Genomic DNA, 27,036 nt, shown 5'->3' with positions numbered 1-27,036 from the left:
GCTACAGTCAATGGTATTGTGTTCATCGTCTTCCCACATTCCAAAAACGTCGGCTGAGAAAACACAAAATAAAAACATTGTTGATCGACTTTGTGGACAGCAAGGGCTTGATTTATCACGAATTTCTACCAGATATCAAACTTTCAACGCGAATGATTACGAAGGAGGTTTGACATGTCTGCTGCAACGCATCCAGCGGGTTCATCTATAACTGTAACCGAGTGGTACTCAAATTTTCCCCACGAGAATGCTCATCTGCCTACTGCGATCCTCGTACTCAACTTCCTCATTCCGTCCAAGGTGACTTCTTCAGCTCCCTCCTTATTCTGCGGGATTCGACACCTGCAGATTTCGTTTCGCTCTCTGTGTTGTAGCAAATATTGATTACTTCAAAGTATTTTGTTCGTAACTCTTGTTTCTTTATTTTCCGATACCATTCACCGAACTTTTCAGACGCACCTTGTATTAATTTGACCACGTACAGAACACTGAATAGAAATATGACGAAAGAAACGCTAATACAATTCTACAAAATACTGGCAATATCATCTATACTTAATGAGAATGAGAGTTAGACAACAACAGCTGGAACTGGACGAAGAATATTGGCAGCGCAAATGAGGTTTTCTAGAAGATCGATTGACTATAGACTACATGATATGTTAAGGAACACAACAATCGGACAATAACTGGGACTTAAAATCGCAGATGAGTAGATCAAGTAGTACAGAAATAAGTGGACAGATTGTGTCTCAACAATGAATGAAAATAGAATCTTCGAAACATTAATCAATTATCAACCCATAGCGGAAATAGTGTTGTAGATCAAATAAGAAGACGTAAGAAGTGAAGAGATCAAATAGTAACTAACTGCAGGAAGTAGAGGCAGGTAATAGGCAAATGAAGAAGAAAGGAAAAAAAGAGGAAGACGATTCAGGAACAAATTATCTTACAGAAACAGCGTATTCGTTTTTGTAACAAGGAAAAAGGTTCTTTTGATAATTCCCTTGCATTAGTGAAGAAACTAAAAGATGTACTCATTCCACTTAGTTCAAAACTAGTCTCATTTGATGCTAACACCCCGCTTTCCGTTATTCCTGTTGGATACTCAATGGAAATTTTAACATAATTGTTACATAAAACCAGAAGAAATCCAGTGGTTACAGAAGATCTAAGATTGGCAATTGAGACATGCTTAAAGCAAAATTACTTTCAATTTGAACAGGCTCTGTACAGTCAGTCAGATGGGATAGCAGTGGTGTTCCCAATGACCCCCTTACTAGCTGAAACGTTTATGGATAATTTGGAGCAAATATTTTTAGATAAAGAGCCGCTAAGTTTTAAAATAGAATATTGGACGAGGTATGTGGATGATGTGCTGTGTGTGTGTGTGTGTGTGTGCAGGTACAAACAGACAATTAAATCAATTTTTTCAGTATTTGAATTCACATGACAGTAAAATTAAGTTTACAAGGGAGTTGGAAGGAGACTCTATCAACTTTTTAGACCTCATCATTGACATCAGTAACCAACAGTATTTATTTGCTATGTACAGGAAAATAACTTCAGCAGACACAGTAATACCACCCAGTTCCATGCACCCGATAACACATGCAGGCTACCTTTCCATGGTGCACTGCCTACTATTTATACCCCAAACCAACCAGATTTTGAAAATAATTAAAGACATACCATACTGCAATGGTTATAGTCCTACCCAAACTGACAGCACACTCAGCAGAAAGAAGAGGCAGGAGATAACAGCAGTCCTTTACTCTCCTCAAAAAGCACAAAATCACATTGATAATAAATGGGCCCCAGTACTGTATGTTGGTAGGACTTAACAGGTCGTTGCCAGGAAACTAAAATCCAGCAAATATATTCCAGCTTTTGACACTAGAAATACTGTTCCCAACCGTCTGTTCAACGGTGAAGATAAGATTCCACTCATAGAACGGAGTGGAAGTTATAGGGTTTCCTGCGATCTATGTGACAAATTATATGTACGCCAGTCAGAAAGGACTATAACAACTAGACTGACTGAGCATGAAAGGAGTTGGAGACTGACAAAGAAAAATTCTGTTTCTGGTGACCATGCTCTGAATGAAAGTCATTCATATCTTATGAAATGTGATGTTCTCCATAGAAGAACTAAAGGCACAAAACTAAAGCTTCGCAAAATTCTAGCTGTTAATAAACACCACGCAAGCAATCCTGACCTGGTCCTTAATGACCAAACACAGTTCCATTGGTCACCCTTACTAAAGTAGGAGCAGTCAGCTATTATTTCTCTGAACATTATATAATAAGCTTGTTATAACTGTTCCACATCAACATTCAATAGACTTCTTACTTCTTCCTCCCTCCCCCCCCCCCCCTCCAGTTTTAAGGCCTGTTCATTAAATTCATTAGTTTGTCCACATGACATAGCCTGACATAGGCTGTACGATTACTCATATGTACAAAATATTCGGCTTTTACATTCACACAGTTTTAATACTTTAAAATACAGTAATATAATATTTATTTGTTCAGAGTCTATTTCAGTATTACATTATGCTAGTGTTTTGTACCGGTATAGTCATTAAATGCCACATATCTTTGTGCAACAATCTTTGTACAGCTATGAACTGTCACTGAAGTTGTGCGAACTATCTGTTTAGTATCAAGTTATCTGACGATGGCCTAAGAAGCCAAAGCCGGTTTATAACGAACTATTAAATAAATATTATTGTGCAATATTAATACTGTGTATTTAAGCTTGTAAAGGTTCTAAGCTCACTTATTTAATTGCCTAGTGTTACTTCCACATGCAGGACAATTCGCGCACATAACGTGATGTATCTTAAGGAATTGCTCTCCCGCTCCCTAACGAAGGTCTAGCCCAGGAACCAAATTTTCGTTTCGGAACGCTTCGGGACGTACATGGTGTGATTTGCGATGCTTTCATTGTCCGCAGAGTTCCAATTACCATTGAAAGACTTGCCGGCCAACTAATTATGCGAGCTAGAAGAGCCATTAGCGTACAATGGGCGCACGTAAGTCTCCGAAGCGTCAGGCGATTGATGAATTAAATTGACTGGTAGGTGGGGTGTCCATTCTGTTTGCGTGGTGCCACACGACACTCAACTTGTGGGTAGTGTTTCAGGCCGCTGACTGTTGCAGGGTGCGACTCTACAACTTGTCGACAACGGTACGCAAACAAACTTTCTTCTGTGTTCTTTTGATGTGAACATCACCACTCTGGATACACTCACTGCTGCTCTATAGGTAAAGGTCTTTCAGGATCTGAGACATATTCATTTTACATCTGCTTACGTACTCTAGAAATCTCTATACATAGTGAGGCTCTGATATAGACCACGTACAGACTGCGTAAGTCCTGTTTTACTCTATTACCAGACCATTCTCTTATGGTGCGTGGGAAGAGCTTTTGTTGGTATTTTCCGTTGTCTTCACTCCAAAGAAGGGATGAGGAAAACCAACCAGGTAAAACATATAGGACCAGTTGTACAATCTGGGTTAAATCCAGGGTCAGCTAACGGAGGAATAGACTTAGTATCGGTTAAATTGGAGCGCAGGTTGTGCGGCAGTATTTTATTCCGCGGTTAGTTATTCCCGCAACAGCGTTCCCATTCAGTTAAGTTGGCAGCAACTTCAGAGCATACTGGGTATATTCGCGTACGTTTATTTATATATTTACATTTTCTGTGTGTAGGCCATCAAGCAGATGTGTTTCGCAAACGTCATACATAGATTGAGTAGATTACCACATATAGCACTTACGTGCAGTAATGGTACATGCATTTGTCTTAGTATTCTAATTATATTACGTGTTACAAGAGAGGGCAAGCAGATTAGAATTCACTGGATGAATAGCAACATTTATTTACTAAGAAGGCTTTAAACTTTCTTTGGTACTGCTTTGGTTCACAAGTTTTCAAAGCTTGTGGCAGTTTGTTGAACCACATCTGACCATTAATATAAGGACTATTGTCAACTATGTTTTATTTTGTCCTCTGCCTGAAGCAGTTCCCTTTACTTCTAGTATCATAATTACGTGTATCACTGCACTTATTTAGTTTGTTTTTACCATTCAGAAAATATATAATAATTTTATACAGATACAAAGAATACACTGTTAGATATTTATGTCAGACAAATATTTCACAACAATAGTCTTTAAACTTTAGTCCATTCATTAACATAATAGCACTTTTTTGTAACGTTAATATCCTGTTCAGAAGCAAGTCTGCCACACAACCCCACAGTTCTATACCATAATTAAGAAATAGATAAATTGTCCAATGGTAAACAATTTTTGTGTTTGGATTGGCGCTGTTTTTGCCAACTGACTCATAAGATACAAGCTACTGCTGACTTTCTCACACACAGAGGTAATGTTGTTTACCCAATGGAGATTTTTGTCCAGATGGACACCAAGAAATTTAATGTTATCTGTTTCTGCTGATGTAATACCACAAATACTGTTTATTTGAGCCTCATGAGAGTTAGTTGCTTTAAATGTTAGTAGCTGGGATTTACTGATGTTGGTGTTTAGACCCTGATGTAGATTATATGCAGTTACTTTCGTCACAACCTTAGTTGAAACTGAATGTAATGTCTCGAAGTCTTTTTCATAAAATAAGAGGGAGGTATCATTAGCATAGGTTACTAGATAAGAGTTGAAGGGTTGTGCCATGACATTGACATAAAACAAGAAGAGAAAGGGACCAAGGATCGATCCCTGTGGTACCCCATGGATTACTTTACCTCTAGACGATTGGAAATTTATTACCTCGTTATCTATTTTACATGAAATTTTAGTCCATTGATTGTGATTTGTCAAGTATGTGGTCAGTAATTGCATAGATGAGTTTTTGATGTTGTAATGAGCAACCCATGGCTGACTGAGTCAAAGGCTTTGGGAAGATCTAAGAATATGCCAGCTGTCTTCATACCTTGGTCTAGGAGAGTGCACACTTTATAGAGAAATCCAGGAATTGCAGCAGTTGTGCACTGATCTTTCCTAAAGCCATGCTGTGTTTCTGTTATCAGTTTCTTATTTGTAAAATAATCAGTGATCTGAGAAAGAACAACCAGTTCAAAAACCTTACGAAAGGTAGAGATCAGTAGTATTGGGCAGTAGTTTGAAACCTCTTTTGTACTCCCCTTCTTATGCACTGGTTTAACAATGCTTATCTTTAAACTGCTAGGATAAGTGCTTTCTCTAATACTACAGTTTATGAGGGGCATTAGTGGTTTAACTATTTCTTTTATGCATTTTTATCTACTATACTTGACATATCACCCCATCCAGCTTGGTACTTGTTCTTTAATGTGAGTATTATCTTTCTCATATCATTTTCTTTAACCTCATTAGATTCAAAACTCACTGCTTGAGGACAGTCCTTCAGTATCTCTCAGCACATTTCTAAAATGTGTTGTAAAGGATGAGCAGACAGTAGGAGATTTTACTTTATTATATGAACTTTCAAATCGTAACTTCAGTTTTCCATTATGGCCAAGCCACAGCCGGCATTGTTAGCTGCCTGTAAATTCTTTCGTCCCACGGTCTAGTAACAGGAAGTGAGCACCGAGGAAGGGCGCCTTGATCACGCGCCTCTTTCATGTGCTGACGAAGTAACGCCGCCTCAGACGTCGCTTAGCAGGCAACGCTCTGGAAAGTTCCATGCCGCCCGCACGGTTTGCTCGGTCTTGACCAATCAGGGCGGAGGAAGCCGCGTGGTGCGTCGAATATACCCGGCCGCCCATCGTCGGGCCCGCTCTCTTGTATTCTTGCTCAGCCGCGGGCCGGATGAGCGCCCTGTAGTATTGAACATCTTCCTTTTCTCCCGGTGCTGCGGCACTGTGGACTTAGTTTAGGCAGACAAGAACCTTCGGTAGCATCGCGAACAATGATTCGCCAAACTCTAAGCTCTGGCTCACCCTCACCTCCCTAGGCCTATGTAATCCCTTTCAACATACTTTCGCCATAAATGGCCTTTCTCTAAAAATAATCCTAATCATTCCGTAACGCCCACCGCCTGCCCATACTTCCATCCTGTACAGTGTGTTGGATTTCCTGTTAGTGTTATGAAATGTTTATGAAGGAGGTTACATAATGGTTTGGGTGCCTTTATAATATTACCATTCTGTATAGTGCATAAGGGTTTATTGTCCCTAGTTGTGGAGGTTTTTCGTTACTTATTGATCATTTGCCATGACGTCTTTCTTACATTTGTAGTTTGAGATATTTCATTACTGTGAACTTCTTTTCTAAGGTTTGAAAGTTTGCTTTAAGGGTTTTATTAACAGTATTATATTTTTGTTTGAAAGTGTACAGTCTTGTTGATTTGTACAGGACATTCAGGTCATGAATATTTTGCCTGAGTTTAATAAAGATGGGTGAGTCTGAGTTTGTTATTCCTTCCACTCTGTGTATTGGCCCTGTCTGCTTTTCTGTAATGGGACAACGGAATCAAAATGTCCCAGTAGGATGTCATAAGACTCATCCCATGTGTTATTTGATCGTTCCATATGGTAGATTCGATCCCACTTCTCCTCAGTTAGTTTTATTTTCAGAGAGTTTATATTACTATTGCTCATAACTCGTTTCTTTTGAAGCGTTTGTGGTATTATTTTAGGAGCTGTTTTTCTATATTCTATCTGTTGTGCAAGGTGGTCTGAGTAATGTAAATCTATGTTCCGAAACTTAGCAGTATATTCAGAAGTTTAGTTAATTATTGCATAGTCTATCATGGTAGAACAAGAATCTGAGACTCTGGTATCCATGGCAACTATATTTCTAAGATTGTATGAAGTTTATCATCTACAAGTTTCATGTTAACAATGCTGCTGGAGCATGCATCAATGTTAAGTTCCCCAAGTATAGTAACGTCATTGGGACCAGTTTGCCTATGGTATTGAATCTATTGAGAAATTTTACTTTAGTCGTCGTCTAGGGAAATAGCGTGTCTAATGTGAGCAATAACCAGATCGCCAAATTGTTCGTGTGAGGATATTTCGAGTCTCGTAGATACTGTAGACGAGTTCAAGAGTCTAGTAAGAAACACAGAAACTTCTGCTGCCTCATTCAATGAAAACATTAGAGTAACACATTTAACCAAGATTGTAGCATACCAGTACTTGCATATATAATGATCTATCGTAAAACTATTTAAATGGTCAGGTATTTGTTATTTGATGAGAAAGAGATCTCTCTAGAGTTCCGAATAAAGTATGGGAAAATTTGCTATAGTTGCCATTCATAAACAACTTCACACAGATCGATAGGGGAGCTGCAACAGACTTACGATCTCCCCCCTTCCTCCTCCAAGAAAGAAACACGTAAATATTATGCCTACAAAAGGTTGCAGAGGCTACAGATCGGTGGTGCCCCGTATACGGAATTACGCTCATATTACATGTTGTGCCTAAACTGTACACCCATGCAACATCACCCTAAGCAAGCATATCTGTAACTACAGGTTGGGTCACATAGAACTACTACACCATCCATGTGCCCCAGGAGTATTGGGACAAGGGTGATTCTGGCACAAAATACCATTATCCGAGATGGCGGTGATGACGTCATCCAAGATTGTGGCCATGACATCATCCAAGATGGCGGGTTTTGATGGGAAATTTGAATTTTGGCAGGAAGATAGGTCAATTGGGATACCTCCACTAACCTTACCCCCTCTTTCGGAAAGTGGTGGGAAGTTCAAATTCCATCAGGACAATGCAGCATACCTCTACTAACCTAAGAAAATGGCGGGAAGATAGGTCAATTGGGCTATCTCTACTAACCTAAGAAAATGGCGGGAAAGAAAGTGCACTTGGGCTACCTCCACTAACATAAGTCACTCGACAGTCACGTCGTCCTAGAAAATGGCGGGGAGAGTCCACTTGCTGTATTTGTTATCCATTATATTCTATATTTAAATGCCCTGGTTCTTCACATACCATATGAAACATAACGAGTTTTTTTTATATTTGGAGAGAGTCCATTACAGTTAAAGCATTTCAGAATGTCGTCAAATGCATTGTTCGCAGATGTTTCCTGGTTGTTTCCTGTTGCTTTATCAACTAGAAGAGAAGTATCGTCAGTGAATAGGGCGAACTTACTCCATGACGTGGTGCAGTGTGGGAGGTCATTTGTAAATATAAGAAACAGTAAGGGTCCCAATACCGAGCCTTGAGGCACTCCAGTGTTGACTGTGCCCCACTTGGATAAAGTTGGGATTCCATTACCGTCAGTTTCCTATCTGTAAGGTATGATTGAATCCATGTCCCCATTACTCCATTTAATCCATAATAGTCTGCGTTATTTAGCAGAATTTCATGGTTGACAAAATCAGACGCCTTGAATAGGTCACATAGGATTCCAAATGGTACCAATTTTTGTTAACAGATTGGAGAATTTGATTGGTCCTTGTACAGCCTGTTACGAATTACAGAAACGAGCAGTTCTAACACCAAGCACAGTATGAAAGTGTCTCCATTTTATCTGCATGACCACATCCCCAAATTCTCACAAAAACAGCTCCTTCACTTGTGCACATTTTAATCTGCATGTGACCCACCAAGGCTTGCGAAGACTTCATTCAGTTTGGCACAGCAGACCAAGCAGAGTGTGAAAAGCATGTTCAAGGTATACTGTAGGTGTATTCCCCTGTATTTCATCTAAGGGCCCAAATACGGAATGTCGACAAATTTCTGGTTTCGCCAAGAGGAAAAAGTGATGAAATATCGAGGTTTTAAAGGTGTTTGTATCTTCTTAAATTATATTGTTTTTACACCATACGGGGTGAAACACTGCACGGCATCCAGGCATATGGTTATAAGTTCTACAATCCACTTGCCATGTATATGCAACAACGTGGCAAACAACGGAGTTGAAAATCATTTTGAATGAGTTCAAAGCTGTGAAGAGATGGTTCTACTGAATGATTTGACAGGTTGTTTTCGAAGGCTTCCTGCATACACATTCATATTAATACTATAAAAAGATGTAGTTTAGATATACTAACGAAACATACTTATATTACAGATATAGCAGTAGTCTGTTTTTTTTTTTAATTGTTGACTGCTTAACTACCAAACGTTTAATAAACAATAAACTTCGTGTACTTCCTGTCAAATTTAAATCTTAGGGCACGACGCGTTCTCCAACTTAATTAATCAGTTCTTTTCAGAAATGTAACTTCCGTAATCTTGCCTCCTTTTGGAGAAATTTCTGCAGACGTTATGGTTGTGCCATAGTTTTCTTTCCTCACAGATTCGATTCAGTACTTATGTTTGTGAAAGCTAGTAGCGTGTTTCTTGAGTCGTCCTGGAACGTATGCTCTCGGAACTATAGATAACTTATACACTCGCGATTTAGTCGGACAAATGGGCCGTGCGAGAGAGTAGCTGTCTTCATTTTAATGCAGTTCCCGGTTAGATCGATTTTAGCGCGCAATCCGCTGTGTATTCGCCGGTCCGCACAACTGGTTGCGACGATTCAGCCGAGTTTGACTCTTCACACATGGCAATCCAGTAGTGCGGTTACAGAAAAACCATTCCGTCATCAGGCCAAAAGTGGCCCATCGGGACCATCCGACCGCCGTGTCATGCTCATTGAGGATGCGGGTAGGAGGAGCGTGTGGCCACCACACCGCTCTCCCGGTCTTTACGATGGTTTTCTTCGACCGGAGCCGCTACTATTCGGTCGAGTAGCTCCTCAATTGGCATCACGAGGCTGAGTGCACCCCGAAAAATGGCAACAGCACATGGCGGCCCAGGTGGCCACCCATCCAAGTGCTGGCCACGCCCGACAGCGCTTAACCTCGGTGATCTGATGGGAACCGGTGTATCCACTGCGGCAAGGCCGTTTCCCGCGCTTTCAGAGGGCGGGGGTAAATTGTTGCCTCGGGTGGTTGTGCACTTTGTCGTTTATTAGCGCTTTGTTATTGATAAATCACGCGCACTTGCTGCGTCGTTTTAAAGAATTCTGTGCTTTTCTCACTCTTGACGTGGAGCTTTTCGTCATTGAAGTAGAACGTCATCCTGTTGCTTGGGTTAAGGAAATTAGGATTATAGCAATAAGATCGAAAAACGTAATGCTTGAGAAGATATGTGTGAAAGACATGTAATAATTTTGTTCACGTCGGTATTTTCTTTTCGATAAAAAATAGACAGAAAAATTTCATAACTGGCTTGCACAGACAGCTCTTGTTACAGAGATTTGCCACGCGGCTCACAGTCAGTTGTGTGCCCGGCGTTTCAACCGCGTGGCTCAACACTCGATAGTCGCGCATAGCAGCGATTCAACTGAAATGGCCTCAATGAAGTCGCCAGTGTGAGAGGAGCCAGATAGAGTTTTCATGACTTACTTCTTTCTTGCAGTGTCCCCAATCCGCAGAATTCGTAAAGTATGCGAACGAGAATGTGATCGTAGAATTAAAACAAATTATACCAAAAATCTGGGAAGAAGAGCAGCTTCCAGGAGCTTGGACGTCGGATCTAATACATCCTATACACAAGAAAGGCGATAAGATGGAACCTGGGAACTACAGGGGAATTTCTTTAATACCTGTGACCTATAAGGTACTCTCAAAAGCATTGCTAAGTAGAGTAGAACAACAACTAAATCCACAGACTGTTGAGTACCAAGGAGGCTTCAGAAAGGAGAGATCATGCGCAGAACAGATCCTGCATCTAAACTGATAATCGCTTATCAAAAGCAGAGGAGCAAAAAGTTCCTGCTTACATTCACAGACTTCAAGAAAGCCTGTGATTTCGTAGACAGACACAGAGTGTTCCAAATTTTAGGGGAGACAACCTTGGATAGAGAATCCAGTGAACTGGTTAAGCAGAACCTAAGCAACACAACATCCAAGGTCAAGTTCAGAGGAAAACTGTCGGAGGTCTTTAAGATTAAAACCGGGGTGAGACGGGGAGACGCTCCCCTTTGCTCTTTAACTGTGTCCTCGATCAGGTGATTAGAGAGTGGCGACAAGGAATGAAAGGACTGGGTGGAATACGACTGTCTATCAAGAAGACACAATATATGACAAACATCACGGCAGCTCCTAGATGGATGACAATAGAAGGAGGGAAAATTCAGAAAGTGGTGGGATTCAAACACCTTGGAGAATGGATAGACATTGGACTGACCGAAAAAGAAGCAATGGGAGCACGAATAAACAAAATGAACTTAGCATATAAACTATCAACACCCACAATATGAAGAATATTTAGATAAATGAATAATTGAAACATTACCAAACAGTGATCCGCCCTGAAGCTCTATATGCAGCAGAAATACTCAGCAAGAACCGGAGGGATCAAGAGGCTTGAAGAACGACGGATTCTCAGGAGAATATTACGACCTCGAAGAACAGAAGATGGTCAATGTGGAAACCAGGAACTGTATACCGAGATAGAAAAAATTTCTGAATTCATCAGGAAAAGAAGGAGCACGTTTTTCAGACACGATTTTTACCCTCCACGCTGCCCTCCAATGCTAAATTTGTGATCCCTAGATGCCTCAGAACATGCCCTACCAACCGGTCCCTTCTTCTTGTCAAGTTGTGCCACAAACTCCTCTTCTCCCCTATTCTGTTCAATACCTCCTCATTAGTTACGTGATCTACCCATCTAATCTTCAGCATTCTTCTGTAGCACCACATTTCGAAAGCTTATATTCTCTTCCTGTCCAAACTATTTATCGTCCATGTTTCACTTCCATACATGGCTACACTCCATACAAATACTTTCAGAAACGACTTCCTGACACTTAAATCTATACTCGATGTTAACAAATTTCTCTTCTTCAGAAACGCTTTCCTTGCCATTGCCAGTCTACATTTTATATCCTCTCTGCTTCGACCATCATCAGTTATTTTGCTCCCGAAATAGCAAAACTCCTTTACTACTTTAAGTGTCTCATTTCCTAATCTAATTGACTCAGCATCACCCGACTTAATTCGACTACATTCCATTATCTTCGTTTTGCTTTTGTTGATGTTCATCTTATACCCTCCTTTCAAGATGTGGTGTCACCGCCAGACACCACACTTGCTAGGTGGTAGCCTTTAAATCGGCCGCGGTGCATTAGTATGCGTCGGACCCGCGTGTCGCCACTGTCAGTGATAGCAGACCGAGCGCCACCACACGGCAGGTCTAGAGAGACGTACTGGCACTCGCCCCAGTTATACAGCCGACTTTGCAAGGAATGGTTCACTGACAACTACGCTCTCATTTGCCGAGACGATAGTTAGCATAGCCTTCAGCTACATTTGCTACGACCTAGCAAGGCGCCGTATTCAATTGATAATTAATATTGTGAAGCATGTATCATCAAGAGCGATGTTCTACAAATGTGGATTAAAGTTAAGTATTCCAGAAGCTACGTACTTTTCTTTATAGCATTCGTTACGTATCCTGTTTCAGACCTCACGCCAGCCTGCGTGGGTTTAAGCGCGTGCCTTTCGGCTTCCTCTCATTGTGTCTAGGCTGTCTTGTCTAGACACAACACAAGACACTGTCCATTCCGTTCAACTGCTCTTCCAAGTCATTTGCTGTCTCTGACAGAATTACAATGTCATCGGCGAACCTCAAAGTTTTTATTTCTTCTCCATGGATTTTAATACCTACTCCGAATTTTTGTTTTGTTTCCTTCACTGCTTGCTCAATATACAGATTGAATAACATCGGGGAGAGGCTACAACCTTGTCTCACTCCCTTCCCAACCACTGCTTCCCTTTCATGCCCCTCGACTCTTATAACTGCCATCTGGTTTCTGTACAAATTGTAAATAGCCTTTCGCTCCCTGTATTTTACCCCTGCCACCTTCAGAATTTGAAAGAGAGTATTCCTGTCAACATTGTCAAAAGCTTTCTCTAAGTCTACAAATGCTAGAAACGTAGGTTTGCCTTACCTTAATCTTTCTTCTAAGATAAGGCGTAAGGTCAGTATTGCCTCACGTGTTCCAACATTTCTACGGAATCCAAACTGATCTTCCCTGAGGTCGACTTCTATCAGTTTTTCCATTCGTCTATAAAGATTCCGCGTTTGTATTTTGCAGCTGTGACTTATTAAACTGATAGTTCGGTAATTTTCACATCTGTCAACACCTGCTTTCTTTGGGATCAGTAGTTCATTTTTTAGTCACATTAATGTGACAATCTTTCAGAAGCCTGAATAACCACCTATTGCAGCAGTGACAGCTGCGAGACATGCTGGAAGAGAGCCGATAGATGGAACCGTCAGGGATGTGGAGCCATGTCGACTTCAGTACCGTGGCTAGCTGTGTTACGACTCTCGATTGAAGATCCATGGTTCGAATAGCCCAAACGAGGTGGCCCACAGCTTCTCGGTTGGTTTTAAATCCGGGGAGTCTGGTGGCTTGGGGAGTGCAGTAAACTCACCCGTGCACTCTTCGAATCACGCACGTACCCTGCGAGCTGCGTGACAGGTTACTGGTAGATGCCATTGTGACAAGGAAAAACAAACTACATGTAGGGGTGCACATGATCTCCAAAGATAGAGGCATACTAGTGTTGATCCACTATACCTTCAAGTATGGTAAAAATTAGCCATGGAATGGTCTCTGGGCTGGACCCTGCTGACCATTGGTGCAGGGTGTTTGCTTTCAGACGTTTCATATCGCACACGCCAACGGCCATCTTTCCGATAGAGCATAAAACGTGATTCATCTGAAAAGGCCACCTTTCACGGCTCAATGGATGTCCAGTTGCGGTATTGCTGTGCAGATTCCAGCGTTCGTCTCTAATAAACAGCAGTCGGAGTGAGTGCATGAATCAGTCGCCTGCCCATATGCCGCAATGTTCGTTGAACGGTCGTTGAGGAGGCACTGTTGCGAGCCCCCTTGGTTCAATCTGGACGGTCAGTTGCTCAACTATTGGACGTGTTTTCGCCCGTACACATCCCCCCATCCATCGTTCCCCGCTATCATCTATGGCGTGTGGTGCACAACAGTTACCGGTTTTGGATAGTGCCATTTTTCCATGCACTGTATACGTTAAGCACGGTGACACGCGAACATAAATTCTGCCGCTTCGGAAATGCTTCCACCCTTGGCCAGAAAGTCAAGTATGCTCTTTTGAACGTCAGATAAATCGCTCCGTTTCCGCATTGTGACAACGATTGCAATGTCTTCTGTGTTCCCTTTCTGCTGTATATACCCTCCACTGCTAGTAATGCTAACTGCCACCTGTGAGTGGTTATTTCACATTGACTTCAAACATGCGACTAAACCGAATATGCATACAGTCGAGTATACATCTCCATCTCTACCTGCAAATCACTGTGAATTCTATGGTGGGATTTTTTACTCACTACACATAGGAAAGACTTTCCCATTACATTGACAGGTGGTGCATCTATCTCTATGAGAGCTGTTACTAGTCCGATTCTATCCTCGTGATTTCTACAGGAATGACTTGTAGTGAGCAGTGGAATATTTCTATAATCGGTTCATAACTGTTTACCTCGCCTTCGGAGGGTTTGTTAATAATAGGTAAGCTCCCTCCCACGATACTGCAATCGTATTTTAACTCTGCACCTGGATGCCCTTCCTGTGTCCACTGTCTACAGTTATGGAATGGGAAGATGAAGCTCTTTATAGGGGAAGTATGGCTATCCTTTTGTCCTCCTCGTCACGTGACATTTGCGGTAAAATTGGGCCCTTATGTTTCCACCATTTTGTAAAATAAGACGTACATTATAAGGAAGAATAAAAGAAAAGAAAAAAAGATGCACTACGAAGTAATCATCGGAATGTGATGGAAAACGGTCCATGTATTGTAAATGTACAGGTAAACAAATGACTACAGTTTCAGAAAAATCGGATGATTTATTAAAGAGAAATAGCGTCACAAATTGAGCACTTCAATAACCCATTACTCCACCTCTGGTCCTTATGCAAGTGATTATTTGACTTCGATTGATTAATATTGTTCGATGTCCTCCTAACTGATATCATGCCAGATTCTGTCAAACTGGCTCATTAAACCGTCGAAATCCGGAGCCGGTTGGAAGGCCCTGCCATGACGTTCTCAGTTGTGGAGAGATCTGGCGACATTGATGGCAAAGGCAGGGTTTGACAAGCATGAAGATGAGCAGTACAAACTTCCACAGTGTGTGGGCGGGAATATAAGCTGGATGGCTTGTCATGAAGGGCAACAAAACGGAGCATAGAATATCGTCAACGTACCATTGTACTGTAAAGTGCTCGGCTGACAACCAAAGTAGTCCTGCTGTGAAATGAAATGGCATTCCAGACCATCACTACTGGTTGTCGGGCTGTATTGTGTCAGGTAGGTACCCACCACTGCCTCCAGACAAGTCTTTGCTGGTCATCGGGACTCAGTTGGAAAGGGGAGCATCAGGGAAGACACTCCAGTCAATGAGGCTCCTGGCCAACTGTACCCAACACAACTGCAAACTGGCTTCACGCCATATAGAGGTCAAAGGCAGCTGGCGCAAGGGGCACAGTGAGCTCAACTCCCTTTCTATAAACCGCTTATTAATGGTCCTTGTTCTGAATCACCAATTGCACGTCGGGTAGATGATAATAACGAATTCGGGGTTCTGAGTGACTCACGTTCTGTTGTCTCTCTAGGTCGACTGCTTCATTCTTGACGCTGTGTTAGGTCATGGTTCGCCCACTCCTGCCAACATCATAGAATAGTGGCATTGCTCCTATTCAAATGTCGAGCGATTCGCCGAGTCCTCCAACCGGCTTCTTTGAGTAAAATTACACGTCCACTCTCAAATGCTGACATCTGCGTATATTGTTCACGGGGCTGTCTGCAAGACATACACTACTGGCCATTAAAATTGCTACACCACGAAGATGACGTGCAACAGACGCGAAATTTAACCGACAGGAAGAAGATGCTGTGATATGCAAATGATTAGCGTTTCAGAACATTCACACAAGGTTGGCGCCGGTGGCGACACCTACAACGTGCTGACATGAGGAAAGTTTCCAATCGATTTCTCATACACAAACAGCAGTTGGCCGGCGTTGCCTTGTGAAACGTTGTTGTGATGTCTCGTGTAAGGAGGAGAAATGCGTACCATTACTTTCCCGACTTTGATAAAGGTCGGATTGTAGCCTATCGATTGCGGTTTATCGTATCGCGACACTCCTGCTCGCGTTGGTCGAGATCCAATGACTGTTAGCAGAATATGGAATCGGTGGGTTCAGGAGGGAAATACGGAACGCCGTGCTGGATCCCAACGGCCTCGTATCACTAGCAATCGAGATGACAGGCATCTTATATGCATGGCTGTAACGGATCGTACAGCCACGTCTCGATCCCTGAGTCAACAGATGGGGGTTTGCAATACAACAACCATCTACACGAACAGTTCGACGACGTTTGCAGCAGCATGGACTATCAGCTCGGAGACCATGGCTGCGGTTACCCTTGATGCTGCATCATAGACAGGAGTGCCTGCGATGGTGTACTCAACGACGAACCTGGGTGCACAAATGGCAAAACGTCATTTTTTCGGATGAATAAAGGTTCTGTTTACAGCATCGTGATGGTCGCATCCGTGTCTGGCGACATCGCGGTGAGCGCACATTGGAAGCGCGTGTTCGTCATGGCTATATTGGCGTATCACCCGGCGTGATGGTATGGGGTGCCATTGGTTACACGTCTCGGTCACCTCTTGTTCCCATTGACGGCTAATTGAACAGTGAACGTTACGTTGCAGATGTGTTACGACCCTTGGCTCTACCCTTAATTCGAGTCCTGTAAAACCATGCATTTCGGCAGGATAATGCACGACCGCATGTTGCAGGTCCTGTACGGGCCTCTCTGGATACAGAAAATGTTCTACTGCTGCCCTGGCCAGCACACTCTCCAGATCTCTCACCAACTGAAAAAGTCTTGTCAATGATGGCCGAGTAACTGGATCGTCACAATACGCCAGTCACCACTACTCTTGATGAACTGTGGTATCGTGTTGAATCTGCATGGGCAGCTGTACCTTTACACGCCATCCAAGCTCTGTTTGAGTCAATACCCAGGCATATCAAGGCCGTTATTACGGCCAGATTTGGTTGTTCTGGGTACTGATTTCTCAGGATCTATGCACCCAAATTGCGTGAAAATGTAAATCACATGTCAGTTCTAGTATAATATATTTGTCTAATGAATACCCGTTTATCATCTGCATTTCTTCTTGGTGTAGCAATTTTAATGGCCAGTAGTGTAGATACTGTCCAACTGAGTTGAAATCTGCAGAGACTTTATGCTCCGATATCGACATCTGCTCTGGTTACTATTCTCGTCAGCTGCGCCATGAAATTTCGCTGCAGCGTCACACATTCATCCATCTGCCGCCCTAGTTTACAGTTTTGCATTTCCCGACGATACCTGTATGAATATCAGTTAGTGTCCAGTCTGCGTAATTCCTTCGTAGTGCGTCGCTTTTTGTGGGATAGAGCTTGTAGTATATTGTCGGAAGTTTCCATTTAAATAAAATCACAATGTGTGCTTTGGCTGCATTTTAGTAGGTTTTGAAAGAGGAAAATTTTGTAGGATTCCGGCTGAAGAGAAAGATGCAGCAAGAAGAATTTTTATACATTAACGTAATTCATCACACTATGCAATGTAATAAAGAGATACAGTATTTTAACTTGAACAACTTCGTTATAATAGTTGCTGCGTAATGATGAGAGGTCGTATTCTTGACGAATCGATGCTTTTTGTTTGTCTGCAGTTGGCTGAAATACTCAATTAAAAATTACATGTAACTGAGCAAGGTCTTACCGAAAGGGTGGCGAGATAAGACCCTGTCAAAGGCGATGGCACAGAAGAACGGGGTGTCAGAGGGGGGAGGGGAAGCGCAAAAACTAACCGGAACAAAGGACAAGAAAGATAGACAGGACTACGGGAATTCTCCTGCATCTTGTGTTTCTGTCTTCTATCTATAACAATAAGCATTTCCCTTGGCCCGTTACTGCACACGCATGCTGTTGTTACAGTCTCATTTCGTCCTAGTAACATCATAAAAAAGCGACTATTACGGAACAGACGTTTGTCGCAAACATGGTTAATGGGGCAACATTGCGCTCGGTTAACGTAGCTGTCGTCTACACAGTTCGCTCACGTTCAACAATGGTATTTGCGCTGCTCATTCACTCCGCCATTGTAGGTTTGCAAAGGTCAGGAGCAGGTGCTGAAGCAAATGTGGTATTATCTCGAAGACTTCAGATTCTCGCCGATTTCTGCCGAATGAAGAGTGGTGTGAGACGCTATGGTGGAGGAAGCAAGCAATAAAGGTGGGGTGGATATGTAATTTATTTGCTGCTCACAAGTTGCAGTTGGTACGATGTACTGCGTAAATAAGAAGAAATTTAAGAATAAGCCTTCTGTGACTGATTTATAATATTACAGGACTTATCAGTCTTCGTGCCTGTAAGTGGCTATACTTTTTTCGTCTGGCAAACTATACTTTCGTGAATCCTTGTATTAAAAAAATTTATACTTTGCGATTGGCATTTGTGTGCATTGCTCAAGCATTTGGTGTCATAAGACCACTGGAAATAGGCATTACTTTTTACTGTATTACGTATTTTGTTGTTATTCAAACGTGAATGAAACACTGACGTATTATAAAGCATTGAAATTCGAATATGCAGTAGCAGCTATGAATAATAAGACATAATTTTATGTTACCTACATTAACTTATTTTTAAATTTATTACGATTTGTAATTTTAATTACTACAATGACGCATTTAATTTCCTGTACGCAGTATTGCTCGTCAATATAGTTCACTTATGTACTATTTTTCAGTACTCCTCCGTTTTTATTAATCGTTCTCACATAAGTACAAAATTTGATAAATTGCTTAGAAAATAATTGGAGAGAGGTACTCTTAACGGGTAGGTGGCTGGTTGCTCTGCAAGGGCCGCCGTCAGTCAGCTCGGGGCGGATCTGCTACTGAGTGAACACTAGCTATTATTTCATTTTTTAGTTATTTTAAATTCTTGAAGACTGACGTGTGCTCTTCTCTTGCGTTTATCGCGTGTAGTGTATGCATCTGTGGTCTAGGGGTAGCACATTTGATTAGAAATCAAATCGTCCTAGGTCCCCTGTTCGAAACCCGCCACTTCTGAAACTTTGGTTAACAATCAGCATTGGTGGCCGAAGACTTCCAGCATAAGAAGTCATCCTTATTCTGCCAATGGCCATGTCAAAGAGGAAGGAGCGGACAGAGGTTCAGCGCACTCTCTTGTCCTTGGAGTGGGAAACTACCCCTCAAGGTGGAAGTATTAGCAATGATCAACGGTGCAGAAGACAATGAAAACCATTACACTAAAGTCACATAACGTGCATACACAGGACATGTGACCTGTAATTGAAAAAGTTTCATGATGATCTCTCCACTGGCAAGATTCCAGAATAGTTCCCCATTCGGATTTCCTGGAGGGGACTGCGAACGGAGAGGTGACCATGGAAAAAAGATTAAATAACCAGCAAAAGGGTAATGTTCTACGAGTCAGGGCGTGGAATGTCAGAAACCTGAACATGGAACAGAAACTATAAAATCTGAAAATGGAAATGCAAAGGCTTAATCTAGATATAAGTAGGGGTCAGTGAAGTGAAATGGAAAGAATGCAAGGGTTTCTAGCCAGTTTAATGTAGGGGAGTATCAACAGCAGCAGAAAATTCTATAATGGGAGTAGGATTTGGGATGAATAAGAAGATAGGCAGAGAGTGTGTTGCAGTGAACAGTTCAATGATAGGGTTGCTCTTACAGAAGCAACAGCAAACCAACACTCCAGTACTGACAACGACAGTTCAGGTATACATGCTGACATCACAAGCTGAAGATGAAGAGACAGAGAGAATGTATATGTGACTTTTTCCAACAACTGGACATGGTTTATCTTCGACTGATCTACAATAGATTATAGTTTGAAGAGGGGCTAACTCAACCTCAAATTCAGTATAGAATCTGACAGCAATTCTATTGGGGCCTGGAAGCTTTGTTCAATTGTAACAATTTCAAATCACACTAATGCTTATTTCATTCATCTGTTCAGTGGTACAAGGATTAAATTGGGCAATTCTCTTGGGTCCTCCTTTGTAAAGGAACATTTGAAAACAGAGTTAAGCATTTGAGCTTTTGCTTTGATTCTGTCAGTGTCAGTTCCTTTCTCATTCACTAGGGACTGGACACTAACTTTGGTGCCACTAACAGCCTTTACATATTATGAGAATTTCTTTGGATTTTGTGAAATGTCATTTGACAATATTCTGCTAAGGTAGTCATTGAAGGCATCACACATTGCTCTCTTGACAGCCTAATGTGTTCCGTTCAGCATCTCTCTATCCATAGCCCTGCGCTTTGTTTTACACGTATTACGTGGTAATCTGTGTTTCCTTAGAAGTTTCTTTCCAGTGACTGTATAGCATGGAGGTCCCCTCCCATCATGAACTGTTGTACTGGATACACATCTATCCAGCGTACGCTTGACTATTCTTTTAAACTGTGACAGAGTTCCTCTACATTCTCCTGACCTGTGCTGAAAGTTTCAAGTTCCTCATTGATATATGACACTACTGATTTTTTATCTAGTTTAATGAGCATATATATCTTTCTGCTTGTCTTAGTTGTCCTTTGTAATCATTGTTGCCACAACCACATCCTGGTCATTGATACCAGTTTCTATGTGGACATCCTCAATGATGTCAGGTGTATTTGTTGGCATTAGATTTAATATATTTCCGTCATGGATGGGGTTCCTAAACATCTGTTCTAGATAGTTTTCAGACAAGGCATTTAGTAATGTTTCACAGTGTATCTTAACTTATCATGCCCACCACTAACAAAACAGTAATTTTCTCAGTTAATTGTTGGATGATTAAAAGTCTCCACTGATGATTACATTATGATTGGGGAACTTATGTACAAGTGAACTGAAGTTTTCTCTAAAGTTTTTGATTAAATCAGAGATGAGCCTTCCCGTTAGTCTATCCTTTCAATATACACTTAAATTTTCCCCAAAAATCTCACTGCTATCAGTTTCAGGTTTCAACCAGCTTTCTGTAACTAGTACTGTACTGGTTAATGGATTGTTTTACCTAGTTTCTTTTAAATGTCATTAACAAAAACTACACCAGAATTCTGTTGTTCATCCTGGACCTTTGATTTTTCTTTGTAAAACAGTGTTTTCTAACCTAATATTTGTTACCTTTTTCTGCTACTGTACTGTTGTTGTGGATCAGAGATAACCAAGCTATTTGAGCTCATTGCCATAAGAACTGTGAAACCTGTCTCTGTCATATGAATGTATAATACTTGCAAGAAAATTGGGGCTTATTTTCATTCTTTTGCAAGCATTTTTTGTTGCTAAGGTTTCAAGGTATTCACTGTAAAGCTAGAGCTCTATCTTAGCAAATATGTGAGCTAGCTCAGCTTGTTTCTGACTGTCTGTAAGGGACAGTCAAATGAAAACTGAACACCTGCAAAAACAGACTATAGAATGATTATGGTGAAAGATTTGGCCTGTGTGGAGGATGTGGTAGTATTTCCAAATCAAATCACCAAAGCATATCCTTTGTCTGATTGCCAGTATGGAGGCGAGCGCTATCATGTGACAGGATTATTCCTCTGCTTCATCAGTTTCTTGATGTGGAACCATAATCAGTGTGCTGTGCTGTGAAGACATTTCACAGAACCTGAGACATGATATAAATCAAAACCTCCAGGAATGCTCTGGTACAAAATCATCCTGTTGCACAATAATTCCCACTCTTACATTTTCAGTCACCCGAAGTCTACCCTTTGGTTGAAAACACTGCACAATCTTCCATGCAGCACAGATCTTTTACCATGTGATTTTCACAACTTTGACAACCTGAAGGAAGACATGTGGATGTCAGTTTCTGTTGGACAAGGAGGTGCAAGAGTGAGTGTCGTTCAGGATCCATGGCCTACTGTATTCTGTGAAACAGGAATTGATTGACTCCTCCCCCAGTGGCCTGAATGTCTTAACACACATGGTGATTACTTTTTATTGGAACCCTCCCATGGTCCTGTTGTGCCAGGTGTTCAGTTTTCATTTGGCTGCCCCTCATACACCTATATTTATACACTGTAAACCATGGGGGAAGTGTGTGACAGAGGGTACATCCTATTTTACTACTTATTAGGGCTTTTTCCCATTTCATCCACATAAGGAGTACATACGGGATGAATGACTATTTAAGTGCCTCTGTGCATGCTTCAATTAATCTAATCTTATTCTCATGACCCTTACTGGAGTGTTATGTAGGAGATTGTAGTATATCCTTGGACTTACTGTTTAGAGCCAGTTCTTCCAACTTTGTGATTAGGTTTTTCCAGGATAGCTTACATCTGTCTTCAAGTGTCTGCCAGTTCATTTGTTTCAGTGTCTCTGCGACACTCTTCTGCAGGTCAAACTAACTTGTGATTATTTGTGTTGCCCTTCTCTGTATATGTTCAATGCTCCCTGTTAGTCCTGTTTGGTACAGGTCCCACACACTTAAGCAGTATCCTAGAATGGATTGCACGAATGATTTGTAAGCAATCTTCTTTGTAGACTCAGTGCATTTCCCTAGAATTCTACCAATAAAGCTAAGTCTGTTATCTATTTTCCCATGACTGAGCCTATGTGATCATTCCATACAGATACTGTAGTCATAGGATATTATGTTATTTTGTTTTGTGAAGTGCACAGTTTTATATTTTCGAACATTTGGAACAAGTTGCCAGTCTTTGCACCAATTTGAAATCTTATCAGGTCCTGACTCAGTATTTGTGCAGCTTCTCACAAACTGTCATCCTTCATTGTACATAACTGCATCATGTTACTATTAAGGTTACTTTTAATATTGTATACAAGGTCATTACCATACAACATGAACAGCAGAAGCCACACACATTTCCCTGGGCACACCCAAAACTACTTCTACACCTGAGGATGATGCTCCATCCAAGATAATATGCTGCGTCTTCCGTACCAAAAAATTCTCAATCCAGTCACAAATTTCACTTGATACCTCACATGATCATACTTCTGATAATAAGCTTAGGTGTGATACTAAGTAAAGTGTCTTTCAGAAATCAAGAAATGCTCTACCTATCTGACAGCCTTGATCCATGGCTTTCAGTGTGTCATGTGGAAAATATGTGAGTTAGGTCTTACACGATCCATGTTTTTGAGATCCATGCTGGGTGGCATGGGGGAGGTCATTCTTTTTGAGACACCTCATTATGTTTAAGATCAAAATATGTTCTAATATTCTACAACAAACTGATGTCAAGGATATTGTATGGTAGTTTTGTGCATCACTTTCATTACCTTTCTTGTAGACAGGTATGACTTGTGCTTTCTTCCACGCTCTGGGCATGGGTTTTTATTCAAGGAATCAATGAAAGATTATAGTTAACAGAGGGCTTAACACAGCCACAAATTGGATATAGAACCTCATAGCGATTCCATTGGGCTCAGAGGCATTGTTCAATTTCCCCTGTACAGGTTTTAAAGAGGAAGTCCATTTCCTCCATCTGCCTGTGAGTCATGTAAACAGTGTTCCTTGTGCATTGATATTTTTACTGCTTATGTATTGTGGCTCAGAGTTGGAGATGAGGCTAACCTAGAATTTGCCTAAACAAGTGTGCCAACATGCCAAAAAACTTCACACATTCTCACCATTATAGTAAACTGATGGTTGTTAATTCAGTTTACATCTAGCTCAACTGCCTGTCTCATAAGACAATGTGCAGAGAGTGAAGTTATAGGATCTGATGAGAATGTTCAGAGATTCAGACTTGAACATTGATTCTTGAAATTCCCCAAGTAGATTTGCATGTCATATCAGACAATTTTTCTTCGAGTTTCTATCATTACATGTCGTATAGCACTTCTGTTAAGTACTCCATTTGCTATCCTTCTCTGTGTTCACTCAGTGTCTCCAACTCAGCTGTTCTGTCCACTCAAAGCATTAGAGAATAAATCCTTCCTCTACTTCTGTCTTACTTATATCTTTGCTATTCTCTTAGTTTTCTCTTATTGGCTCTTGTAATGATCCCAGTATTACAAGAAGCTGAATCACTCCATCACTAGGTACATACTACATACCTTTCTGAAATGTGACATACCGTTACTTCTTTGTATTCTGACATGACAGGAGCAAAATAGGAAATATAATGATATCAAATAACACTGTGAGCTAAGAATGAAGTTCTCACTATGACATTCTTGTGTAGGCCAATAACACATTCTCAGTTTTCGTGTCTTGTCAAATCTGGGTAAAACATGAAGCTTTAGACCTGCATCTTGTGATTTTTCATCAGGCCTTCGACAATTACCTCCATCAACATCAGCAGCAACTGACTGCCAGCGACTACTGATGAAGTCAGTGGAGGGCAATCATTGAATGCTTGATGTTTTCCCAAGATTTGACATAACAAGAAAACTGAAAATGGTTTGTACAGCACTGGGGTATATTTGGAGGTCATGCCCGGTGGCATGGGGGAGGTCATTTGCTTTGAGACACCTCATTATGTTTAAGATCAAAATATGTTCTAATATTCTACAACAAACTGATGTCAAGGATATTGCATGGTAGTTTTGTTCATCATTTTCATTACCTTTCTTGTAGACAGGTATGACTTGTGCTTTCTTCCAAGCACTGGGCATGGATTTTTATTCAAGGAATCAATGAAAGATTATAGTTAACAGAGGGCTTAACACAGCCACAAATTGGATATAGAACCTCATAGGGATTCCATTGGGCCCAGAGGCATTGTTCAATTTCCCCTGTACAGGTTTTAAAGAAGAAGTCTATTTTCTCCATCTGCCTGTGAGTCATTGAATGCTTGATGTTTTCCCCAGATTTGACATGACAAGAAAACTGAAAATGGTTTGTACAGCACTGGGGTATATTTGGAGGTCATGCCTGGTATCACTTCCAAAAATAACTACTCAAGCAGACATGCATGCAATGTTCACTGCCTGCCAAGAAAAAATGTGAAGCACTTAGCAGACATGATCATATATCAATGTAATATCCTACCTGTGCACATCATTGGTATATATGAAATGATTAAATTGCAGTTCCCTGCATCAGGTAGAGTGGCCACCAGAGCATTAGCGCTAGTCATGTTTATTGTTGTTACCAGACCTGGTAGGGTATACACTGTCCATCCAAAAAGTTCCTAGACTGATTTTGCTCCTGGCATCAGCTGGATTATGTGTCTTCAATATGTAATACGACAAATGGTCTATAAGACCAGAAATGTGTTTTCTCGACAGTGACATGTCACAGACAAATCAAATATATTCTGACATTTCAACAAGCAGTTGAGAATGACTATAAATATGAAATCATCATCTGTGAAATAAATAATTTACAGCCAAATTGCAGAAATTTCTTCCAAGAAAAAATCTTTTACAAACATCAGGAACAATAAAGTCCTATAATGCTTCTGTGGAGAACCTCAGATATAGTTTTGGTTTTGGTACATGACTTCCCACTAGTTACTATGAACTGTGGCCTTGAATCCAGTCACAGACTCCATAGGCATGCCATTTGATTGGAAGCTGCTTGTGAGGAACTGTATCAAAAGCCTTCTGGAAATCTATAAATATGGAATTAACTTGAGATTTCCTGTTGGTTGCATCTTTAATCTGTGTGAATAAAGAAGCACTTGTGATTCACAAGAATTATATTTTTGAAGTCTGTGCTGGTTATGTGTCTTTCTTGGAGGTATTTCATAATGTATATACACCAAAATTCTATTAATAATAAGTGTCAATGATATGGGTCTCTAATTCGGGTCTCTAATTCCTTCCCTGTGTACTAGATTGACCTGTGCAACTTTCCAGTCTGTGAATACAGATGTTTAATTGAGCATCTATCTATCTATCTATCTTCTATACACACGTAAACTGAACACCCTTACCTCAGTTTAGTCTGTATGTTATGGCTAACATCAGGAGGTACCGTAGGCATTTTCATAGAGTTTTACAGATAAATAGAGTGTTTTATGAGGAAGGTCTGTTTATTATCATTTATAAACATTTAGTACAAACTGACTGAACTATGACGATTTAGCATCTTGTGCCACTAAGAAAACGCCACTGTTGTTATCTGACTGTGCGTGGCAGAATGGCTTGGAATCGCTTTAGCTCATGTGTGCTCCGTACAAGTGCTACATAGCAGAGGGTACTTCAAATCATTACATGGCAGAAGAAGCTTTGTACAAATGTTAAGTGGTGAAGGATGCTTTTTACTGATGTTGTGTGACATAGGGGCATCTTACCAGAGTTATGTGGAAGTGGGTGCTCCTTACCAATGTGTGTGGCAGAATGTGCTTCATGATAATGTTTCGTGTCAGTGTCTTGTACCAAAGCTGCATGGTAGAGGGTGCTGTGTGCTAGTGTTGCATTGTGGAGGATGCTCTGTACCAGTGTTGTGTGGCAGTGGGTGCCTCATACCACATTGTAGGTCACACACAAAATGTAGCTCTCACCGCACTGGTTCTGGATTCAGTCATCTGGCAAGTAACTAGTGCTGATTTGTTGTGGTCAGGTGGATAATAACATATTGGATTGCAGTCAGGCAGCTGGAATGCGCATGTAGCTCTTACTGAGCTCGTGCTACAGTCAGACAGATTAGGTGGTGCGTATACTCACAGCATCCACCTTTGCCACATGTCATTCTGAATGCCAATTAAATATGGAACATATAATTTGCACCTTCTGAGAACTTTCCTGTCATGTACTGCTTAAATGGTTTAAGTCATTGTCTGGCCATAAATACTTTGTGCTACTCTTGTGCAGCCAGGAGAGGGGGGTTGCTAGTTTGGGCCTATATGATAAAAATTGAGCTGTTTCATCGACATATTATGAAAGGAACGTACTTGTTAAACAGTAAGGATTCAGAGACTTCCCTGTGAAAAGTGACTAAAGTTGGTTTGGCTACCATAAGGGTATCCACTTCCAAATTGCTCAAGTTGGCAGCT

The 27,036-nt window shown here is 41.1% G+C and overlaps 1 protein-coding gene and 1 pseudogene across 2 annotated transcripts in view; one reads left to right on the top strand and one right to left on the bottom strand.

Moving 5' to 3' along the window:
* The first annotated feature begins 3,096 nt into the window (after nucleotides 1-3,096).
* LOC126418869 (fatty acid synthase-like) overlaps nucleotides 3,097-27,036 on the top strand; it is a 431,809-nt gene continuing 407,869 nt past the window's right edge. Inside the window, exon 1 of one of the 2 annotated variants that reach the window (XM_050085866.1) lies at nucleotides 3,097-3,193. The gene's annotated coding sequence lies outside the window, so the exon portion shown is untranslated. Of the gene's footprint in view, nucleotides 3,271-27,036 lie in introns of both variants that reach the window. The other variant, XM_050085867.1, reaches the window with a different exon arrangement.
* On the bottom strand, nucleotides 9,765-9,882 carry LOC126420064 (5S ribosomal RNA; annotated as a pseudogene).

The sequence above is a fragment of the Schistocerca serialis genome, chromosome 9 (genome assembly GCF_023864345.2).
Source record: "Schistocerca serialis cubense isolate TAMUIC-IGC-003099 chromosome 9, iqSchSeri2.2, whole genome shotgun sequence".
Lineage (NCBI taxonomy): Eukaryota > Metazoa > Arthropoda > Insecta > Orthoptera > Acrididae > Schistocerca > Schistocerca serialis.
This window is presented reverse-complemented; position numbering and strand designations above follow the sequence as displayed.